We start from the raw sequence: 21,549 nt of genomic DNA on the forward strand, positions 1-21,549 counted from the left end.
TGGGCTCGTCGCTGTCGGCTCGTCACTGTGGGCTCGTCGCTGTCGGCTCGTCACTGTGGGCTCATCACCGTGGCCTCATTCCTGGTCCTTCTGGCTGCTGGACTGGACCCGGGGGCGATGTTCTTCTCAGGGACCTGCAGGACAGGAATTGTATATATGACGTCCGGGCATAAACTGCTGTATACAGGTGTGTGTTATCATGGCATGCAGTACTCAGGAGTGACCACAGGGCGGCAGCACTGACCATTCATTATCTGCCTACAGGTGAGGTCAGCGGAGGTCCAGCAGGAGATCTGTATACATGTATGTGCTGCCCCTTGCAGCCGCCGCTGCTGCCGCCACTCCGCTATCAATCAGCTTTTTCAGACTTCAAAATATCAAATTCACTTGGATATCAAATGATGGAGTGCTGTGAAAAAGTAAGTGCCCCCTAGCTACTAAGTTAACCTATTACCCAGATTTATTGATAGTTGGGTGGATGTCACCGGCTGCACCAGTCACGATTCCTGCCAGGCTGGAGGCAACACAAATATCCCATAAAGCGCCTGATTCCACAATGATAAAGATACCGGTACGAATGCGCAGACCATCAGCAGAGGCCGATCCACGGGCGACCACATGTCCTGTGTGCGGGTCAGGTGGGGATTAATATCTGGTGTAAAGTGGACTCATCACCCGCCCTAAGACCCTCATACTAAACCGTCATAGTGGTAGAGGGATGACTTCTGGTGGTATTGTGATTGTACCGTAGTGTGATGATGATGATGATGGTGCCGGGTTTGGGTTTAGGGGGACACCAGCAGCAGTTAGATGTAGGGGGCACCTACTGATGTTAGGTGTAGAGGCACAAGCAGGTTTAAAGGGCACCGGTTGGGTTGGGGGGCACCAGCAGGTGTTATGTTTTGGGGGGCACTAGCAGGTGTTAGATTTAGGGGGCATCAGGCTTATGTTGGGTTTAGGTGTGGACAGGTAATTAGACTGGTGTATTTGCTGGGAATAGCAATGAAGTTTGGGGTTTGTTTAATAAAGGGCGGAGAAGTAGTCTCTTCCCTGGGATAAGCCTCTATGATGAAAGATCCTCCCCAGACTTTGTGTCTCCAATGTACAGTTATGAATATTGGGATTAGTATTGGTCCGATATTGATGAGACATACAGTATCAACTTCAGGACTAATACAGGAAGAATATTCATATTTTTTTATAAATGTGAAATATGCGAATCCAGCCCCAAATCAATAGCGACCAGAGAGCTGACAACAGCCATGCCATGTTTCCCATCTATGAAAAGGTAAAATCCTGATTAAAAAATCTGATGGAGAAATCGAATGCCTGTGATCGTCAGGAGTGAAAATATCGTGAAATTTGGGAATCTCATAATTTTCTGAAACTGAAGCCACGTCCCCTGACCAGCCCTGTTATGAGTCAGGTTTTTCCCCTTTGTAAAATATTTTGTACATTTTTTTAAAAACTGTATTTCTGGATTTAATATAAAATGTAACAGTTCTGTTCCTTTTGTTCTGTAAACAACACCCCTGAAGCCATACGCTACCTGTCAGGTGTCCAGTCGGCCTGTAAACGATCGGTGGTGGCAGCTAGTAGTACCGTTGCTATCGTGGAGCCGGCAGTGACCATACTGGGGGCATAGACAGTTGTGTTAAAAAGTGTTCGCCCCCTCCCTGATTTCCTGTTCTTTTGCATGTTTGTCACTTAAATGTTTCAGATCACCAAATAAATGTAAATATTAGACAAAGATAACACAAGTAATTATTATTATTAAGAAAAAAATAAATCCAAACCTACAGGGCCCTGTGTGATAAAGTGATTGCCCCCAAACTTAATAACTGGTTGGGCTGCTCTTAGCAGCAACAACTGCAATCAAGCGTTTGTGATAACTGGCAATGAGTATTTTACAATGATCTGGAGGAATTTTGGCCGCTCATCTTTGCAGAATTGTTGTAATTCAGCCACATTGGATGTTTCCAAGCATGAACCACCTTTTTAAGGTCATTACAGCATCTCAATCGCATAGCAACACTGATTGACAATCAATTTCACATGCTGTTGTGCGAATGGAAAAGACAACAGATGGAAATTATTGGTAATTATCAAGACCCCCTCAATAAAGGAGCGGTTCTGCAGGTGGGGACCATAGACCACATCTCAGTACCAATGCTTTCTGGCTGATGTTTTGGTCACTTTTGAACGTTGGTTGTGCTTTCACACTCGTGGTACCATGAGACGGACTCTACAACACACACAAGTGGCTCAGGTAGTGCAGCTCATCCAGGATGGCACATCAATGCGAGCTGTGGCAAGAAGGTTTGCTGTGTCTGTCAGCGTAGTGTCCAGAGGCTGGAGGCGCTACCAGGAGACAGGCCAGTACACCAGGACTTGTGGAGGGGGCCGTAGGAGGGCAACAACCCAGCGGCAGGACCGCTACCTCAGCCATTGTGCGAGGAGGAACAGGAGGAGCACTGCCAGAGCCCTGCAAAATGACCTCCAGCAGGTCACAAATGTGCATGTGTCTGCACAAACGGTTAGAAACCGACTCCATGAGGATGGTCTGAGTGCCCGACGTCCACAGATGGGGGTTGTGCTCACAGCCTAACACCATGCTGGACACTTGGCATTTGCCACAGAACACCAGGATTGTCAAATTCACCACTGGCGCCCTGTGCTCCTCACAGATGAAAGCAGGTTCACACTGAGCACATGTGACAGACGTGACAGAGTCTGGAGACGCCGTGGAGAGTGATCTGCTGCCTGAACATCCTTCAGCATGACAGGTTTGGCAGTGGGTCAGTAATGGTGTGGGGTGGCATTTCTTTGGGGGCCGCACAGCCCTCCATGTGCTTGCCAGAGGTAGCCTGACTGCCATTAGGTACCGAGATGAGATCCTCAGACCCCTTGTGAGACCATATGCTGGTGCGGTTGGCCCTGGGTTCCTCCTAATGCAGGACAATGCCAGACCTCATGTGGCTGGAGTGTGTCAGCAGTTCCTGCAAGATGAAGGCATTGAAGCTATGGACTGGCCCGCCCGCTCCCCAGACCTGAATCCGATTGAACACACTGGGACATCATGTCTCGCTCCATCCACCAACGTCACGTTGCACCACAGACTGTCCAGGAGTTGGCGGATGCTTTAGTCCAGGTCTGGGAGGAGATCCCTCAGGAGACCATCAGCAGCCTCATCAGGAGCATGCTCAGGCGCTGTAGGGAGATCAGTCACGTGGAGGCCACACACACTACTGAGCATCATTTCTTTGTCTTGAGGCATTTCCACCGAAGTTGGATCAGCCTGTAACTTCATTTTCCCTTTGATTTTGAGCATCATTCCAACTCCAGACCTCCGTGTGATATTAGTTGTGATTTACGTTGATCATTTTTAGGTTTTTATTGTTCTCAACACATTCCACTATGTAATGAATAAAGATTTACACCTGGAATATTTCATTCAGTGATATCTAGGATGTGGGATTATAGTGCTCCCTTTATTTTTTTGAGCAGTGTGTATTGCACTAGTTGGAGGTGTATATACCAGAAGCTCACTGTTAGTTTTCCAATAACCGGCCTTGTAGTAAAAACAGCCGAAACCTCCTCCGTTAATCGTCGGTCAGCTGCGTAGTTGTCCTGACGATAGGGGGCAGCAGAGGGCTGTTCGTGGCAAAAAGGTATCAGTTTGGTGGGCTCAGAGTGACCCCCCAGCTGAGAGTTTTGACAGACGATATAAAAGCTTTTCTGTTTCCTCGTTGTCAGGCAAATATCAGCTCCTTTAGATCTGAGCATAATTAACCCTCACCCTCATCATCTCACACCCTCCCCCGATGTCGAATCTTATCCTAAGAGTAAAGATTCATGCTGAAATCCTGGGATGAGTCAACATTCCCACCATTAATATCGTCTAAGGCCGGCGTCACACTGGCGAGTTTTACGGACGTAAGAGCGCAGAAACTACGTCCGTAAAACTCGCATAACATACGGCACAATTATTCTCAATGGGGCTGCTCCTATTAGCCGTATATTACGGTTCAGTATTATACGGCTTTCTACGGCCGTACAAAATCCCAGCATGCTGCGTTTGTCAGCGTACTGCGCAAAAAAATCGCCAATGAAAGTCTATGGGGGCGAGAAAAATACGGATTCCACACGGACCAGCAGTGTGACTTGCGAGAAATACGCAGCGGTGTTAGTGAAAAGTCGGTAATTCAATTGCCGGCTTTTCATTTCTCCTGCACAAACCCGACAGGATATGAGACGTGGTTTACATACAGTAAACCATCTCATATCCCCCTTTTTTTTGCATATTCCACACTACTAATGTTAGTAGTGTGTATGTGCAAAATTTCAGCGCTGTAGCTGCTAAAATAAAGGGTTAAATGGCGGAAAAAATTGGCGTGGGCTCCCGCGCAATTTTCTCCGCCAGAGTGGTAAAGCCAGTGACTGAGGTCAGATATTAATAGCCAGGAGAGGGTCCATGGTTATTGGCCCCCCCGTGGCTAAAAACATCTGCCCCCAGCCACCCCAGAAAAGGCACATCTGGAAGATGCCCCTATTCTGGCACTTGGCCACTCTCTTCCCACTCCCTGTAGCGGTGGGATATGGGGTAATGAAGGGTTAATGCCACCTTGCTATTGGAAGGTGACATTAAGCCAGATTAATAATGGAGAGGCGTCAATTATGTCACCTATCCATTATTAATCCAATTGTAGGAAAGGGTTAAAAAACACACACACACACATGATTTAAAAGTATTTTAATTAAATAAACACAGCGGTTGTTGTAATAATTTATTGTTCTCTCAAATCCATTTGCAGTCCCTCGCTTGGCAACATAATAAACCCACAAGATACATACCTTCTGATGTCAGATCACGTCCCACGAAGTAATCCATCTGAAGGGGTTAACTAATATTACAGGCAGGAGCTGTGCTAAATGCAGCGGTGCTCGTGTCTGTAATCCCCGGGGAATGAATGAAATGTAGGTCATTGACCTACATTTCCTTCAGTCGCGGTGAGGCGCCCCCTGGTGGATGTCCTCATATGACCTGGAGCGTGGGAAAAAGTTCCCAGGCTGCAGTTCATGAGAACATCCACCAGAGGGCGCCTCACCGCGACTGAAGGAAATGTAGGTCAATGACCTACATTTCATTCATTCGCCGGGGATTACAAGCACGAGCACAGCTGCATTATAGCAGGGCTCCTGCCTGTAATATTAGTTAACCCCTTCAGATGGATTACTTCGTGGGACCTGACAGTACATCAGAAGGTATGTATATTGTGCGTTTATTATTTTGCCAAGCGAGGGCCTGCAAATGGATTTGAGAGAACAATAAATTATTACAACAACCGCTGTGTTTATTTCATTAAAATCCTTTTTAATCGTGTGTGTGTGTTTTTTAACCCTTTCAGACTACTGGATTAATAATGGATAGGTGTCCTAATTGACGCCTCTCCATTATTAACCTGGCTTAATGTCACCTTACAATAGCAAGGTGGCATTAACCCTTCATTACCCCATATCCCACCGCTACAGGGAGTGGGAAGAGAGTGGCCAAGTGCCAGAATAGGCGCATCTTCCAGATGTGCCTTTTCTGGGGTGGCTGGGGGCAGATGTTTGTAGCCAGGGGGGGGGGCAATAACCATGGACCCTCTCCTGGCTATTAATATCTGACCTCAGTCACTGGCTTTACCACTCTGGCGGAGAAAATTGCGCGGGAGCCCACGTCATTTTTTTCCGCCATTTAACCCTTTATTTCAGCAGCTACAGCGCTGAAATTTTGCACATACACACTACTAACATTAGTAGTGTGGAATATGCAAAAAAAAAAGGGGATATGAGATGGTTTACTGTATGTAATCATGTCTCATATCCTGTCGGGTTTGTGCAGGAGAAATGAAAAGCCGGCAATTGAATTACCGGCTGTTCACAGATATCGCGCTGAATTAAATCTAAATACAGAATATATATATATGTGTCTCAATGACATATATATATATATATATATACTGTATATATGTTTTCCCGAACATTTGAGCACATAAATCCATTAGATGTCGGTTTTGCAAGCCTGCGCGAAAATCTCGCAGTACGGATGCCATACGGATTACATACGGAGGATGCCATGCGCAAAATACGCTGACACACCCTGACTACGGATCAATATTTTGGGAACATTTCTCCGTATTACGGCCGTAGTACGGACGTATAATACGTGGCGTATTGTCTTACGCCAAGTGTGACGCCGGCCTAATGCTGAGCACCCCAGTGCAGCTCTTGAGGAGCAGGAATGCCAGTCAGGAGTCTGGGAAAGCTGAGTGACAACCAAGAAGGATATTGGTGACAGCGGCCATATTGGTTGTCATCCAACCAGCAAGAGAAAGAGCAACCAAGAATCATTTATAACACATGGTAAGATTAAAACTGTAAAATAAAATAGCGCTACACGTTGTCTACAAAATGCGACCAAATAATAGTGCGGTTCACTAAATAATACCGTGCAGTGCCCACGTAATACTGCCATAACTATACACTGTAATAATGCCACATAGTAATACTAGCACCATACAGTGCCCACATAATACTGCTATAACTACACACTGTAATAGTGCCACATACTAATATTAGCACCATACAGTGCCCACATAATACTGCTTTAACTACACACTGTAATGGCGCCATATAGTAATACTAGCACCATACAGTGCCCACATAATACTGCTATAACCACACACTGTAATAGTGCCACATACTAATACTAGCACCATACAGTGCCCACATAATACTGCCATAACTATACACTGTAATAATGCCACATAGTAATACTAGCACCATACAGTGCCCACATAATACTGCCATAACTATACACTGTAATAATGCCACATAGTAATACTAGCACCATACAGTGCCCACATAATACTGCTATAACTACACACTGTAATAGCGCCATATAGTAATACTAGCACCATACACTGCCCACATAATACTGCTATAACTACACACTGTAATGGCGCCATATACTAATACTAGCACCATACAGTGCCCACATAATACTGCTATAACTACACACTGTAATAGTGCCACATACTAATACTAGCACCATACACTGCCCACATAATACTGCTATAACTACACACTGTAATAGTGCCATATACTGATACTAGCTCCATACAGTGCCCACATAATACTGCTATAACCACACACTGTAATAGTGCCACATACTAATACTAGCACCATACAGTGCCCACATAATACTGCCATAACTATACACTGTAATAATGCCACATAGTAATACTAGCACCATACAGTGCCCACATAATACTGCCATAACTATACACTGTAATAATGCCACATAGTAATACTAGCACCATACAGTGCCCACATAATACTGCCATAACTATACACTGTAATAATGCCACATAGTAATACTAGCACCATACACTGCCCACATAATACTGCTATAACTACACACTGTAATAGCGCCATATAGTAATACTAGCACCATACAGTGCCCACATAATACTGCTATAACCACACACTGTAATGGCGCCATATACTAATACTAGCACCATACAGTGCCCACATAATACTGCTATAACTACACACTGTAATAGTGCCACATACTAATACTAGCACCATACAGTGCCCACATAATACTGCCATAACTATACACTGTAATAATGCCACATAGTAATACTAGCACCATACAGTGCCCACATAATACTGCTATAACTACACACTGTAATGGCGCCATATAGTAATACTAGCACCATACAGTGCCCATGTAATACTGCCATAACTATACACTGTAATAATGCCACATAGTAATACTAGCGCCATACAGTGCCCACGTAATACTGCCATAACTATACACTGTAATAATGCCACATACTAATACTAGCACCATACACTGCCCACATAATACTGCTATAACTACACACTGTAATGGCGCCATATAGTAATACTAGCACCATACAGTGCCCACATAATACTGCTATAACCACACACTGTAATGGCGCCATATGGTAATACTAGCACCATACAGTGCCCACGTAATACTGCCATAACTATACACTGTAATAATGCCACATACTAATACTAGCACCATACAGTGCCTACATAATACTGCTATAACTACACACTGTAATAGTGCCACATACTAATACTAGCACCATACAGTGCCCACATAATACTGCTATAACTACACACTGTAATAGTGCCACATACTAATACTAGCACCATACAGTGCCCACATAATACTGCTATAACTACACACTGTAATGGTGCCATATTCTAATACTAGCACCATACAGTGCCCACATAATACTGCTTTAACTACACACTGTAATGGCGCCATATAGTAATACTAGCACCATACAGTGCCCACATAATACTGCTATAACCACACACTGTAATAGTGCCATATACTAATACTAGCACCATACAGTGCCCACATAATACTGCTATAACTACACACTGTAATAGTGCCATATACTGATACTAGCTCCATACAGTGCCCACATAATACTGCTATAACCACACACTGTAATAGTGCCACATACTAATACTAGCACCATACAGTGCCCACATAATACTGCTATAACTACACACTGTAATGGCGCCATATAGTAATACTAGCACCATACAGTGCCCACATAATACTGCCATAACTATACACTGTAATAATGCCACATAGTAATTCTAGCACCATACAGTGCCCACATAATACTGCCATAACTATACACTGTAATAATGCCACATAGTAATACTAGCACCATACACTGCCCACATAATACTGCTATAACTACACACTGTAATGGCGCCATATAGTAATACTAGCACCATACAGTGCCCACATAATACTGCTATAACCACACACTGTAATAGTGCCACATACTAATACTAGCACCATACAGTGCCCACATAATACTGCTATAACCACACACTGTAATGGCGCCATATAGTAATACTAGCACCATACAGTGCCCACATAATACTGCTATAACTACACACTGTAATAGTGCCACATACTAATACTAGCACCATACAGTGCCCACATAATACTGCCATAACTATACACTGTAATAATGCCACATAGTAATACTAGCACCATACACTGCCCACATAATACTGCTATAACCACACACTGTAATGGCGCCATATAGTAATACTAGCACCATACAGTGCCCACATAATACTGCTATAACTACACACTGTAATAGTGCCACATACTAATACTAGCTCCATACAGTGCCCACATAATACTGCTATAACTACACACTGTAATGGCGCCATATAGTAATACTAGCACCATACAGTGCCCACATAATACTGCTATAACCACACACTGTAATGGCGCCATATAGTAATACTAGCACCATACAGTGCCCACGTAATACTGCTATAACTACACACTGTAATAGTGCCACATACTAATACTAGCTCCATACAGTGCCCACATAATACTGCCATAACTATACACTGTAATAGTGCCATATTCTAATACTAGCACCATACAGTGCCCACATAATACTGCTATAACTACACACTGTAATAGTGCCACATACTAATACTAGCACTGTACAGTGCCCACATAATACTGCTATAACTACACACTGTAATAGTGCCACATACTAATACTAGCTCCATACAGTGCCCACATAATACTGCCATAACTATACACTGTAATAGTGTCATATTCTAATACTAGCACCATACAGTGCCCACATAATACTGCTTTAACTACACACTGTAATGGCGCCATATAGTAATACTAGCACCATACAGTGCCCACATAATACTGCTATAACCACACACTGTAATAGTGCCATATACTAATACTAGCACCATACAGTGCCCACATAATACTGCTATAACTACACACTGTAATAGTGCCACATACTAATACTAGCTCCATACAGTGCCCACATAATACTGCTATAACCACACACTGTAATAGTGCCACATACTAATACTAGCACCATACAGTGCCCACATAATACTGCTATAACCACACACTGTAATAGTGCCACATACTAATACTAGCACCATACAGTGCCCACATAATACTGCTATAACTACACACTGTAATGGCGCCATATAGTAATACTAGCACCATACAGTGCCCACATAATACTGCTATAACTACACACTGTAATGGTGCCATATACTAATACTAGCTCCATACACTGCCCACATAATACTGCTATAACTACACACTGTAATGGTGCCATATACTAGCACCATACACTGCCCACATAATACTGCTATAACCACACACTGTAATAGTGCCACATACTAATACTAGCACCATACAGTGCCCACATAACACTGCTATAACCACACACTGTAATAGTGCCATATACTAATACTAGCACCATGCAGTGCCCACATAATACTGCCATAACTATACACTGTAATAGTGCCATATACTAATACTAGCTCCATACAGTGCCCACATAATACTGCTATAACCACACACTGTAATAGTGCCATATTCTAATACTAGCACCATACAGTGCCCACATAATACTGCTTTAACTACACACTGTAATGGCGCCATATAGTAATACTAGCACCATACAGTGCCCACATAATACTGCTATAACTACACACTGTAATAGTGCCATATTCTAATACTAGCTCCATACAGTGCCTACATAATACTGCTATAACTACACACTGTAATAGTGCCATATACTAATACTAGCTCCATACAGTGCCCACATAATACTGCTATAACCACACACTGTAATAGTGCCATATACTAATACTAGCTCCATACACTGCCCACATAATACTGCTATAACCACACACTGTAATAGTGCCATATACTAATACTAGCTCCATACAGTGCCCACATAATACTGCTATAACCACACACTGTAATGGCGCCATATAGTAATACTAGCACCATACAGTGCCCACATAATACTGCTATAACTACACACTGTAATGGCGCCATATAGTAATACTAGCACCATACAGTGCCCACATAATACTGCCATAACTATACACTGTAATAGTGCCACATAGTAATACTAGCACCATACAGTGCCCACGTAATACTGCTATAACCACACACTGTAATAGTGCCACATACTAATACTAGCACCATACAGTGCCCACATAATACTGCCATAACTATACACTGTAATAGTGCCACATACTAATACTAGCTCCATACAGTGCCCACATAATACTGCTATAACCACACACTGTAATAGTGCCACATACTAATACTAGCACCATACAGTGCCCACATAATACTGCCATAACTATACACTGTAATAGTGCCACATACTAATACTAGCACCATAGAGTGCCCACATAATACTGCCATAACTATACACTGTAATAGTGCCACATAGTAATACTAGCACCATACAGTGCCCACATAATACTGCTATAACTACACACTGTAATGGCGCCATATAGTAATACTAGCACCATACAGTGCCCACATAATACTGCTATAACCACACACTGTAATAGTGCCATATACTAATACTAGCACCATACAGTGCCCACATAATACTGCTATAACCACACACTGTAATAGTGCCACATACTAATACTAGCACCATACAGTGCCCACATAACACTGCTGTAACCACACACTGTAATACTGCCATATACTAATACTAGCACCATACACTGCCCACATAATACTGCTATAACCACACACTGTAATAGTGCCACATACTAATACTAGCACCATACAGTGCCCACATAACACTGCTGTAACCACACACTGTAATAGTGCCATATTCTAATACTAGCACCATACAGTGCCCACATAATACTGCTATAACTACACACTGTAATGGCGCCATATAGTAATACTAGCACCATACAGTGCCCACATAATACTGCTATAACTACACACTGTAATGGTGCCATATACTAATACTAGCACCATACACTGCCCACATAATACTGCTATAACTACACACTGTAATAGTGCCACATACTAATACTAGCACCATACAGTGCCCACATAACACTGCTATAACCACACACTGTAATAGTGCCATATACTAATACTAGCACCATGCAGTGCCCACATAATACTGCCATAACTATACACTGTAATAGTGCCATATACTAATACTAGCTCCATACAGTGCCCACATAATACTGCTATAACCACACACTGTAATAGTGCCATATTCTAATACTAGCACCATACAGTGCCCACATAATACTGCTTTAACTACACACTGTAATGGCGCCATATAGTAATACTAGCACCATACAGTGCCCACATAATACTGCTATAACTACACACTGTAATAGTGCCATATTCTAATACTAGCTCCATACAGTGCCTACATAATACTGCTATAACTACACACTGTAATAGTGCCATATACTAATACTAGCTCCATACAGTGCCCACATAATACTGCTATAACCACACACTGTAATAGTGCCATATACTAATACTAGCTCCATACACTGCCCACATAATACTGCTATAACCACACACTGTAATAGTGCCACATACTAATACTAGCACCATACAGTGCCCACATAATACTGCTATAACTACACACTGTAATGGCGCCATATAGTAATACTAGCACCATACAGTGCCCACATAATACTGCTATAACTACACACTGTAATGGCGCCATATAGTAATACTAGCACCATACAGTGCCCACATAATACTGCTATAACTACACACTGTAATAGTGCCATATTCTAATACTAGCTCCATACAGTGCCTACATAATACTGCTATAACTACACACTGTAATAGTGCCATATACTAATACTAGCTCCATACAGTGCCCACATAATACTGCTATAACCACACACTGTAATAGTGCCATATACTAATACTAGCTCCATACACTGCCCACATAATACTGCTATAACCACACACTGTAATAGTGCCACATACTAATACTAGCACCATACAGTGCCCACATAATACTGCTATAACTACACACTGTAATGGCGCCATATAGTAATACTAGCACCATACAGTGCCCACATAATACTGCTATAACTACACACTGTAATGGCGCCATATAGTAATACTAGCACCATACACTGCCCACATAACACTGCTATAACCACACACTGTAATAGTGCCACATACTAATACTAGCACCATACAGTGCCCACATAATACTGCTATAACTACACAGTGTAATAGTGCCATATAGTAATACTAGCACCATACAGTGCCCACATAACACTGCTATAACCACACACTGTAATAGTGCCATATAGTAATACTAGCACCATACAGTGCCCACATAACACTGCTGTAACCACACACTGTAATAGTGCCACATAGTAATACTAGCACCATACAGTGCCCACATAATACTGCTATAACTACACACTGTAATAGTGCCACATAGTAATACTAGCACCATACAGTGCCCACATAATACTGCTATAACCACACACTGTAATAGTGCCATATAGTAATACTAGCACCATACAGTGCCCACATAACACTGCTATAACCACACACTGTAATAGTGCCATATAGTAATACTAGCACCATACACTGCCCACATAATACTGCTATAACTACACACTGTAATAGTGCCACATACTAATACTAGCACCATACAGTGCCCACATAATACTGCTATAACCACACACTGTAATGGCGCCATATAGTAATACTAGCACCATACAGTGCCCACATAATACTGCTATAACCACACACTGTAATAGTGCCATATAGTAATACTAGCACCATACACTGCCCACATAACACTGCTGTAACCACACACTGTAATAGTGCCACATACTAATACTAGCACCATACAGTGCCCACATAATACTGCTATAACCACACACTGTAATGGCGCCATATAGTAATACTAGCACCATACAGTGCCCACATAATACTGCTATAACCACACACTGTAATAGTGCCACATACTAATACTAGCACCATACAGTGCCCACATAATACTGCTATAACCACACACTGTAATAGTGCCACATAGTAATACTAGCACCATACAGTGCCCACATAATACTGCTATAACTACACACTGTAATAGTGCCACATACTAATACTATCCCCATACAGTGCCCACATAACACTGCTATAACCACACACTGTAATAGTGCCACATAGTAATACTAGCACCATACAGTGCCCACATAATACTGCTATAACCACACACTGTAATGGTGCCATATAGTAATACTAGCACCATACAGTGCCCACATAATACTGCTATAACTACACACTGTAATAGTGCCACATACTAATACTATCCCCATACAGTGCCCACATAATACTGCTATAACCACACACTGTAATAGTGCCACATACTAATACTATCCCCATACAGTGCCCACATAACACTGCTATAACTACACACTGTAATAGTGCCACATACTAATACTATCCCCATACAGTGCCCACATAATACTGCTATAACTACACACTGTAATAGTGCCACATACTAATACTATCCCCATACAGTGCCCACATAATACTGCTATAACCACACACTGTAATAGTGCCACATACTAATACTAGCACCATACAGTGCCCACATAATACTGCTATAACCACACACTGTAATAGTGCCACATACTAATACTAGCACCATACAGTGCCCACATAATACTGCTATAACTACACACTGTAATGGCGCCATATAGTAATACTAGCACCATACAGTGCCCACATAACACTGCTATAACCACACACTGTAATGGCGCCATATAGTAATACTAGCACCATACAGTGCCCACATAACACTGCTATAACCACACACTGTAATAGTGCCATATAGTAATACTAGCACCATACAGTGCCCACATAATACTGCTATAACCACACACTGTAATAGTGCCATATAGTAATACTAGCTCCATACAGTGCCCACATAATACTGCTATAACCACACACTGTAATGGCGCCATATAGTAATACTAGCACCATACAGTGCCCACATAACACTGCTATAACCACACACTGTAATGGCGCCATATAGTAATACTAGCACCATACAGTGCCCACATAACACTGCTATAACCACACACTGTAATGGCGCCATATACTAATACTAGCACCATACAGTGCCCACATAATACTGCTATAACCACACACTGTAATAGTGCCACATAGTAATACTAGCACCATACACTGCCCACATAATACTGCTGTAACAGTAGTAATGGCCCCATTACCGGGGTCTCTTCCTCTTCCCATAATGTGTCCTGTAGGAACGATGCCGCTCACGCCACAGAGAAGGGAAGAGCCACGGGAAAAAGCAGAAAAAAATCCCTGTGACCTGAAAGGGTTAATGACCTCATGCGGCTGGAGCCGGGTCAGACGCCGCCCTGTAGTGGGGTACAGACCCCCCGAGTCTCAGCAGTATTTCCACCCGTCCAGCCTTCTCTTCTCCGGAGCAGCGCTCATCCTTCAGCTGCGGATACTGGAACAGTCTGAGGGGATTGGGGGCTGCAGCACTGAGGGTCCTGGGGGGTCACAACTAATTCCCAGAGATTGACTGGTGCTGATATTATTCCCTGCAGGACACGGACCCCCCACATGGACGCGGCTCCATTATATGATCCGCTCCTCGGGGGGCGACAGGAATGAAGCGGACACCGTCTGTAACGTGGAGGACAGATGAACTGTGAGGGGCCGCGGTGTATATACGGTGTATATACCGTGTATATACCGTATATATATACTGTGGGGGGCTGCGGTGTTTATACCGTATATATATATATATATATATATATATATACTGTGGGGGGCCGCGGTGTATATACCGTATATATATATATATACTGTGGGGGGCTGCGGTGTATATACGGTGTATATACCGTATATATATACTGTGGGGGGCTGCGGTGTTTATACCGTATATATATATATATATATATATATATATACTGTGGGGGGCCGCGGTGTATATACCGTATATATATATATATACTGTGGGGGGCCGCGGTGTATATACGGTGTATATACCGTATATATATATACTGTGGGGGGCTGCGGTGTATATACTGTGTATATATATATATATACTGTGGGGGGCTGCGGTGTATATACTGTGTATATATATATATATACTGTGGGGGGCTGCGGTGTATATATCGTATATATATATATATATATACTGTGAGGGGCTGCGGTGTTTATACCGTATATATATATACTGTGGGGGGCTGCGGTGTATATACTGTGTATATATATATATATATATACTGTGGGGGGCTGCGGTGTATATACTGTGTATATATATATATATATACTGTGGGGGGCTGCGGTGTATATATCGTATATATATATATATATACTGTGGGGGGCTGCGGTGTATATACCGCATATATATATATATATATATACTGTGGGGGGCTGCGGTGTATATACTGTGTATATATATATATATATACTGTGGGGGGCTGCGGTGTATATATCGTATATATATATATATATACTGTGGGGGGCTGCGGTGTATATACCGCATATATATATATATATATACTGTGGGGGGCTGCGGTGTATATACCGTATATATATACTGTGGGGGGCTGCGGTGTATATACTGTGTATATATATATACTGTGAGGGGCCGCGGTGTATATACCGTATATATATATATATATATATATATACACTGTGGGGGGCTGCGGTGTATATACTGTGTATATATATATACTGTGGGGGGCTGCGGTGTATATATCGTGTATATATATATATATATATATATATATATACTGTGGGGGGCTGCGGTGTATATACCGCATATATATATATATATATATATATATATATATATATATATATATATATATATATATATATATATATATATATATATATATATATATATATATACTGTGGGGGGCCGCGGTGTATATACCGTATATATATACTGTGGGGGGCTGCGGTGTTTATACCGTATATATATACTGTGGGGGGCTGCGGTGTTTATACCGTATATATATATATATATATATATATATATATATACTGTGGGGGGCTGCAGTGTATATACCGTATATATATATATATATATATATATATATATACTGTGGGGGGCTGCGGTGTATATACCGTATATATATATATATATATATACTGTGGGGGGCTGCAGTGTATATACCGTATATATATATATATATATATATATATACTGTGGGGGGCCGCGGTGTATATACCGTATATATATATATATATATATATATATATACTGTGGGGGGCCGCGGTGTATATACCGTATATATATATATATATATATATACTGTGGGGGGCTGCGGTGTTTATACCGTATATATATATATATATATATATATATATATATATATATATACTGTGGGGGGCTGCAGTGTATATACCGTATATATATATATATACTGTGGGGGGCTGCAGTGTATATACCGTATATATATATATATATATATATATATATATATATATATATATATATATATATACTGTGGGGGGCTGCGGTGTATATACCGTATATATATATATATATACTGTGGGGGGCTGCGGTGTTTATACCGTATATATATATATATATATATACTGTGGGGGGCTGCGGTGTTTATACCGTATATATATATATATATATATATATATATATATATATACTGTGGGGGGCTGCAGTGTATATACCGTATATATATATATATATACTGTGGGGGGCTGCAGTGTATATACCGTATATATATATATATATATATATATACTGTGGGGGGCTGCGGTGTATATACCGCATATATATATATATATATACTGTGGGGGGCTGCGGTGTTTATACCGTATATATATATATATACTGTGGGGGGCTGCGGTGTTTATACCGTATATATATATATATATATATATATACTGTGGGGGGCTGCAGTGTATATACCGTATATATATATATATATATACTGTGGGGGGCCGCGGTGTATATACCGTATATATATACTGTGGGGGGCTGCTGTGTTTATACCGTATATATATACTGTGGGGGGCTGCGGTTTTATACCGTATATATATATATATATACTGTGGGGGGCTGCAGTGTATATACCGTATATATATATATATATATACTGTGGGGGGCTGCGGTGTTTATACCGTATATATATATATATATATATACTGTGGGGGGCTGCAGTGTATATACCATATATATATATATATATATATATATATATACTGTGGGGGGCTGCAGTGTATATATCGTATATATATATAAAAATACTGTGGGGGGCTGCGGTGTATGTATATATATATATATATATATATATACTGTGGGGGGCTGCGGTGTTTATACCGTATATATATATATCTATATATATATAATTGTCTAAGGGTTTTTCCGTCTGTCTGTCTGTCTGTCTGTCTGTCCTGGAAATCCCGCGTCTCTGATTGGTCGAGGCCGCTAGGCCTCGACCAATCAGAGACAGGCACAGCATGGCGACGATGATGTCATAATGGAAATCCCACGTCTCTGATTCAGCGACGGGCACAGTATCAACGTAGATGTCATAATGGTTGCCATGGCGACGATGATGTCATAAAGGTTGCCTCGACCAATCAGCGACGGGCACAGTCTGCCGCGAATTCTGGAATCATCATTGTCCATATACTACGGGGACATGCATATTCTAGAATACCCGATGCATTAGAATCGGGCCACAATCTAGTATATATATATATATATATATATATATATATATATATATATATATATATATATATATATATATACACTGTGGGGGGCTGCAGTGTATATACCGTATATATATAGTGGGGCAAAAAAGTATTTAGTCGTTCAGCAATAGTGCAAGTTCCACCACTTAAAAAGATGAGAGGCGTCTGTAATTTACATCATAGGTAGACCTCAACTATGGGAGACAAACTGAGAAAAAAAATACAGAAAATCACATTGTCTGTTTTTTTTATCATTTTATTTGCATATTCTGGTGGAAAATAAGTATTTGGTCAGAAACAAAATTTCATCTCAATACTTTGTAATCTATCCTTTGTTGGCAATGACAGAGGTCAAACGTTTTCTGTAAGTCTTCACAAGGTTGCCACACACTGTTGTTTGTATGTTGGCCCATTCCTCCATGCAGATCTCCTCTAGAGCAGTGATGTTTTTGGCTTTTCGCTTGGCAACACGGACTTTCAACTCCCTCCAAAGGTTTTCTATAGGGTTGAGATCTGGAGACTGGCTAGGCCACTCCAGGACCTTGAAATGCTTCTTACGAAGCCACTCCTTCGTTGCCCTGGCGGTGTGCTTTGGATCATTGTCATGTTGAAAGACCCAGCCACGTTTCATCTTCAATGCCCTTGCTGATGGAAGGAGGTTTGCACTCAAAATCTCACGATACATGGCCCCATTCATTCTTTCATGTACCCGGATCAGTCGTCCTGGCCCCTTTGCAGAGAAACAGCCCCAAAGCATGATGTTTCCACCACCATGCTTTACAGTAGGTATGGTGTTTGATGGATGCAACTCAGTATTCTTTTTCCTCCAAACACGACAAGTTGTGTTTCTACCAAACAGTTCCAGTTTGGTTTCATCAGACCATAGGACATTCTCCCAAAACTCCTCTGGATCATCCAAATGCTCTCTAGCAAACTTCAGACGGGCCCAGACATGTACTGGCTTAAGCAATGGGACACGTCTGGCACTGCAGGATCTGAGTCCATGGTGGTGTAGTGTGTTACTTATGGTAGGCCTTGTTACATTGGTCCCAGCTCTCTGCAGTTCATTCACTAGGTCCCCCGCGTGGTTCTGGGATTTTTGCTCACCGTTCTTGTGATCATTCTGACCCCACGGGGTGGGATTTTGCATGGAGCCCCAGATCGAGGGAGATTATCAGTGGTCTTGAATGTCTTCCATTTTCTAATTATTGCTCCCACTGTTGATTTCTTCACTCCCAGCTGGTTGGCTATTGCAGATTCAGTCTTCCCAGCCTGGTGCAGGGCTACAGTTTTGTTTCTGGTGTCCTTTGACAGCTCTTTGGTCTTCACCATAGTGGAGTTTGGAGTCAGACTGTTTGAGGGTGTGGACAGGTGTCTTTTTATACTGATAACAAGTTTACACAGGTGCCATTACTACAGGTAATGAGTGGAGGAAAGAGGAGACTCTTAAAGAAGAAGTTACAGGTCTGTGAGAGCCAGAAATCTGGATTGTTTGTTTCTGACCAAATACTTATTTTCCACCATAAAATGCAAATAAAATGATAAAAAAACAGACAATGTGATTTTCTGGATTTTCTTTTCTCAGTTTGTCTCCCATAGTTGAGGTCTACCTATGATGTAAATTACAGACGCCTCTCATCTTTTTAAGTGGTGGAACTTGCACTATTGCTGAATGATTAAATACTTTTTTGCCCCACTCTATATACTGTGCACTGTGAGGGGCTGCAGTGTTTATACCGTATATACTACAGACCAAAAGTTTGGACACACCTTCTCATTTTAAATATTTTTCTGTATTTTCATGACTATGAAAATTGTACATTTACACTGAAGGCATCAAAACTATGAATTAACACATGTGGAATTATATACTTAACAAAAAAGTGTGAAACAACTGAAATTACCGTATATACTCGAGTATAAGCCGACCCGAGTATAAGCCGACCCGAGTATAAGCCGACCCCCCTAATTTTGCCACAAAAAACTGGGAAAACTTATTGACTCGAGTATAAGCCTAGGGTGGAAAATGCAGCAGGTACCGGTGAATTTCAAAATTAAAAATAGATGCTCCATACCGTTCATTATGGCCCCATAGATGCTCCACATAAAGCTGTGCCATATATACAATGCTCTGCACCGTTGCCCCATAGATAGCTGTGCCATATATATAGTGCTCTGCACCGTTGCCCCATAGCTGTGCCATATATATATAATGCTCTGCACCGTTGCCCCATAGCTGTGCCATATATATAATGCTCTGCACCATTGCCCCATAGCTGTGCCATATATATAATGCTCTGCACCATTGCCCCATAGCTGTGCCATATATATAATGCTCTGCACCATTGCCCCATAGCTGTGCCATATAGTGCTCTGCACCGTTGCCCCATAGCTGTGCCATATATATAATGCTCTGCACCATTGCCCCATAGCTGTGCCATATATATAGTGCTCTGCACCATTGCCCCATAGCTGTGCCATGTATATAGTGCTCTGCACCGTTGCCCCATAGCTGTGCCATATATACAATGCTCTGCACCGTTGCCCCATAGCTGTGCCATATATATAGTGCTCTGCACCATTGCCCCATAGCTGTGCCATGTATATAGTGCTCTGCACAATTGCCCCATAGCTGTGCCATATATATAATGCTCTGCACCGTTGCCCCATAGCTGTGCCATATATATAATGCTCTGCACCATTGCCCCATAGCTGTGCCATATATATAATGCTCTGCACCGTTGCCCCATAGCTGTGCCATATAGTGCTCTGCACCGTTGCCCCATAGCTGTGCCATATAGTGCTCTGCACCGTTGCCGCATAGCTGTGCCATATAGTGCTCTGCACCGTTGCCCCATAGCTGTGCCATATATATAGTGCTCTGCACC

This window comes from Ranitomeya variabilis, chromosome 3 (assembly GCF_051348905.1).
Source record: "Ranitomeya variabilis isolate aRanVar5 chromosome 3, aRanVar5.hap1, whole genome shotgun sequence".
Taxonomy (NCBI): domain Eukaryota; kingdom Metazoa; phylum Chordata; class Amphibia; order Anura; family Dendrobatidae; genus Ranitomeya; species Ranitomeya variabilis.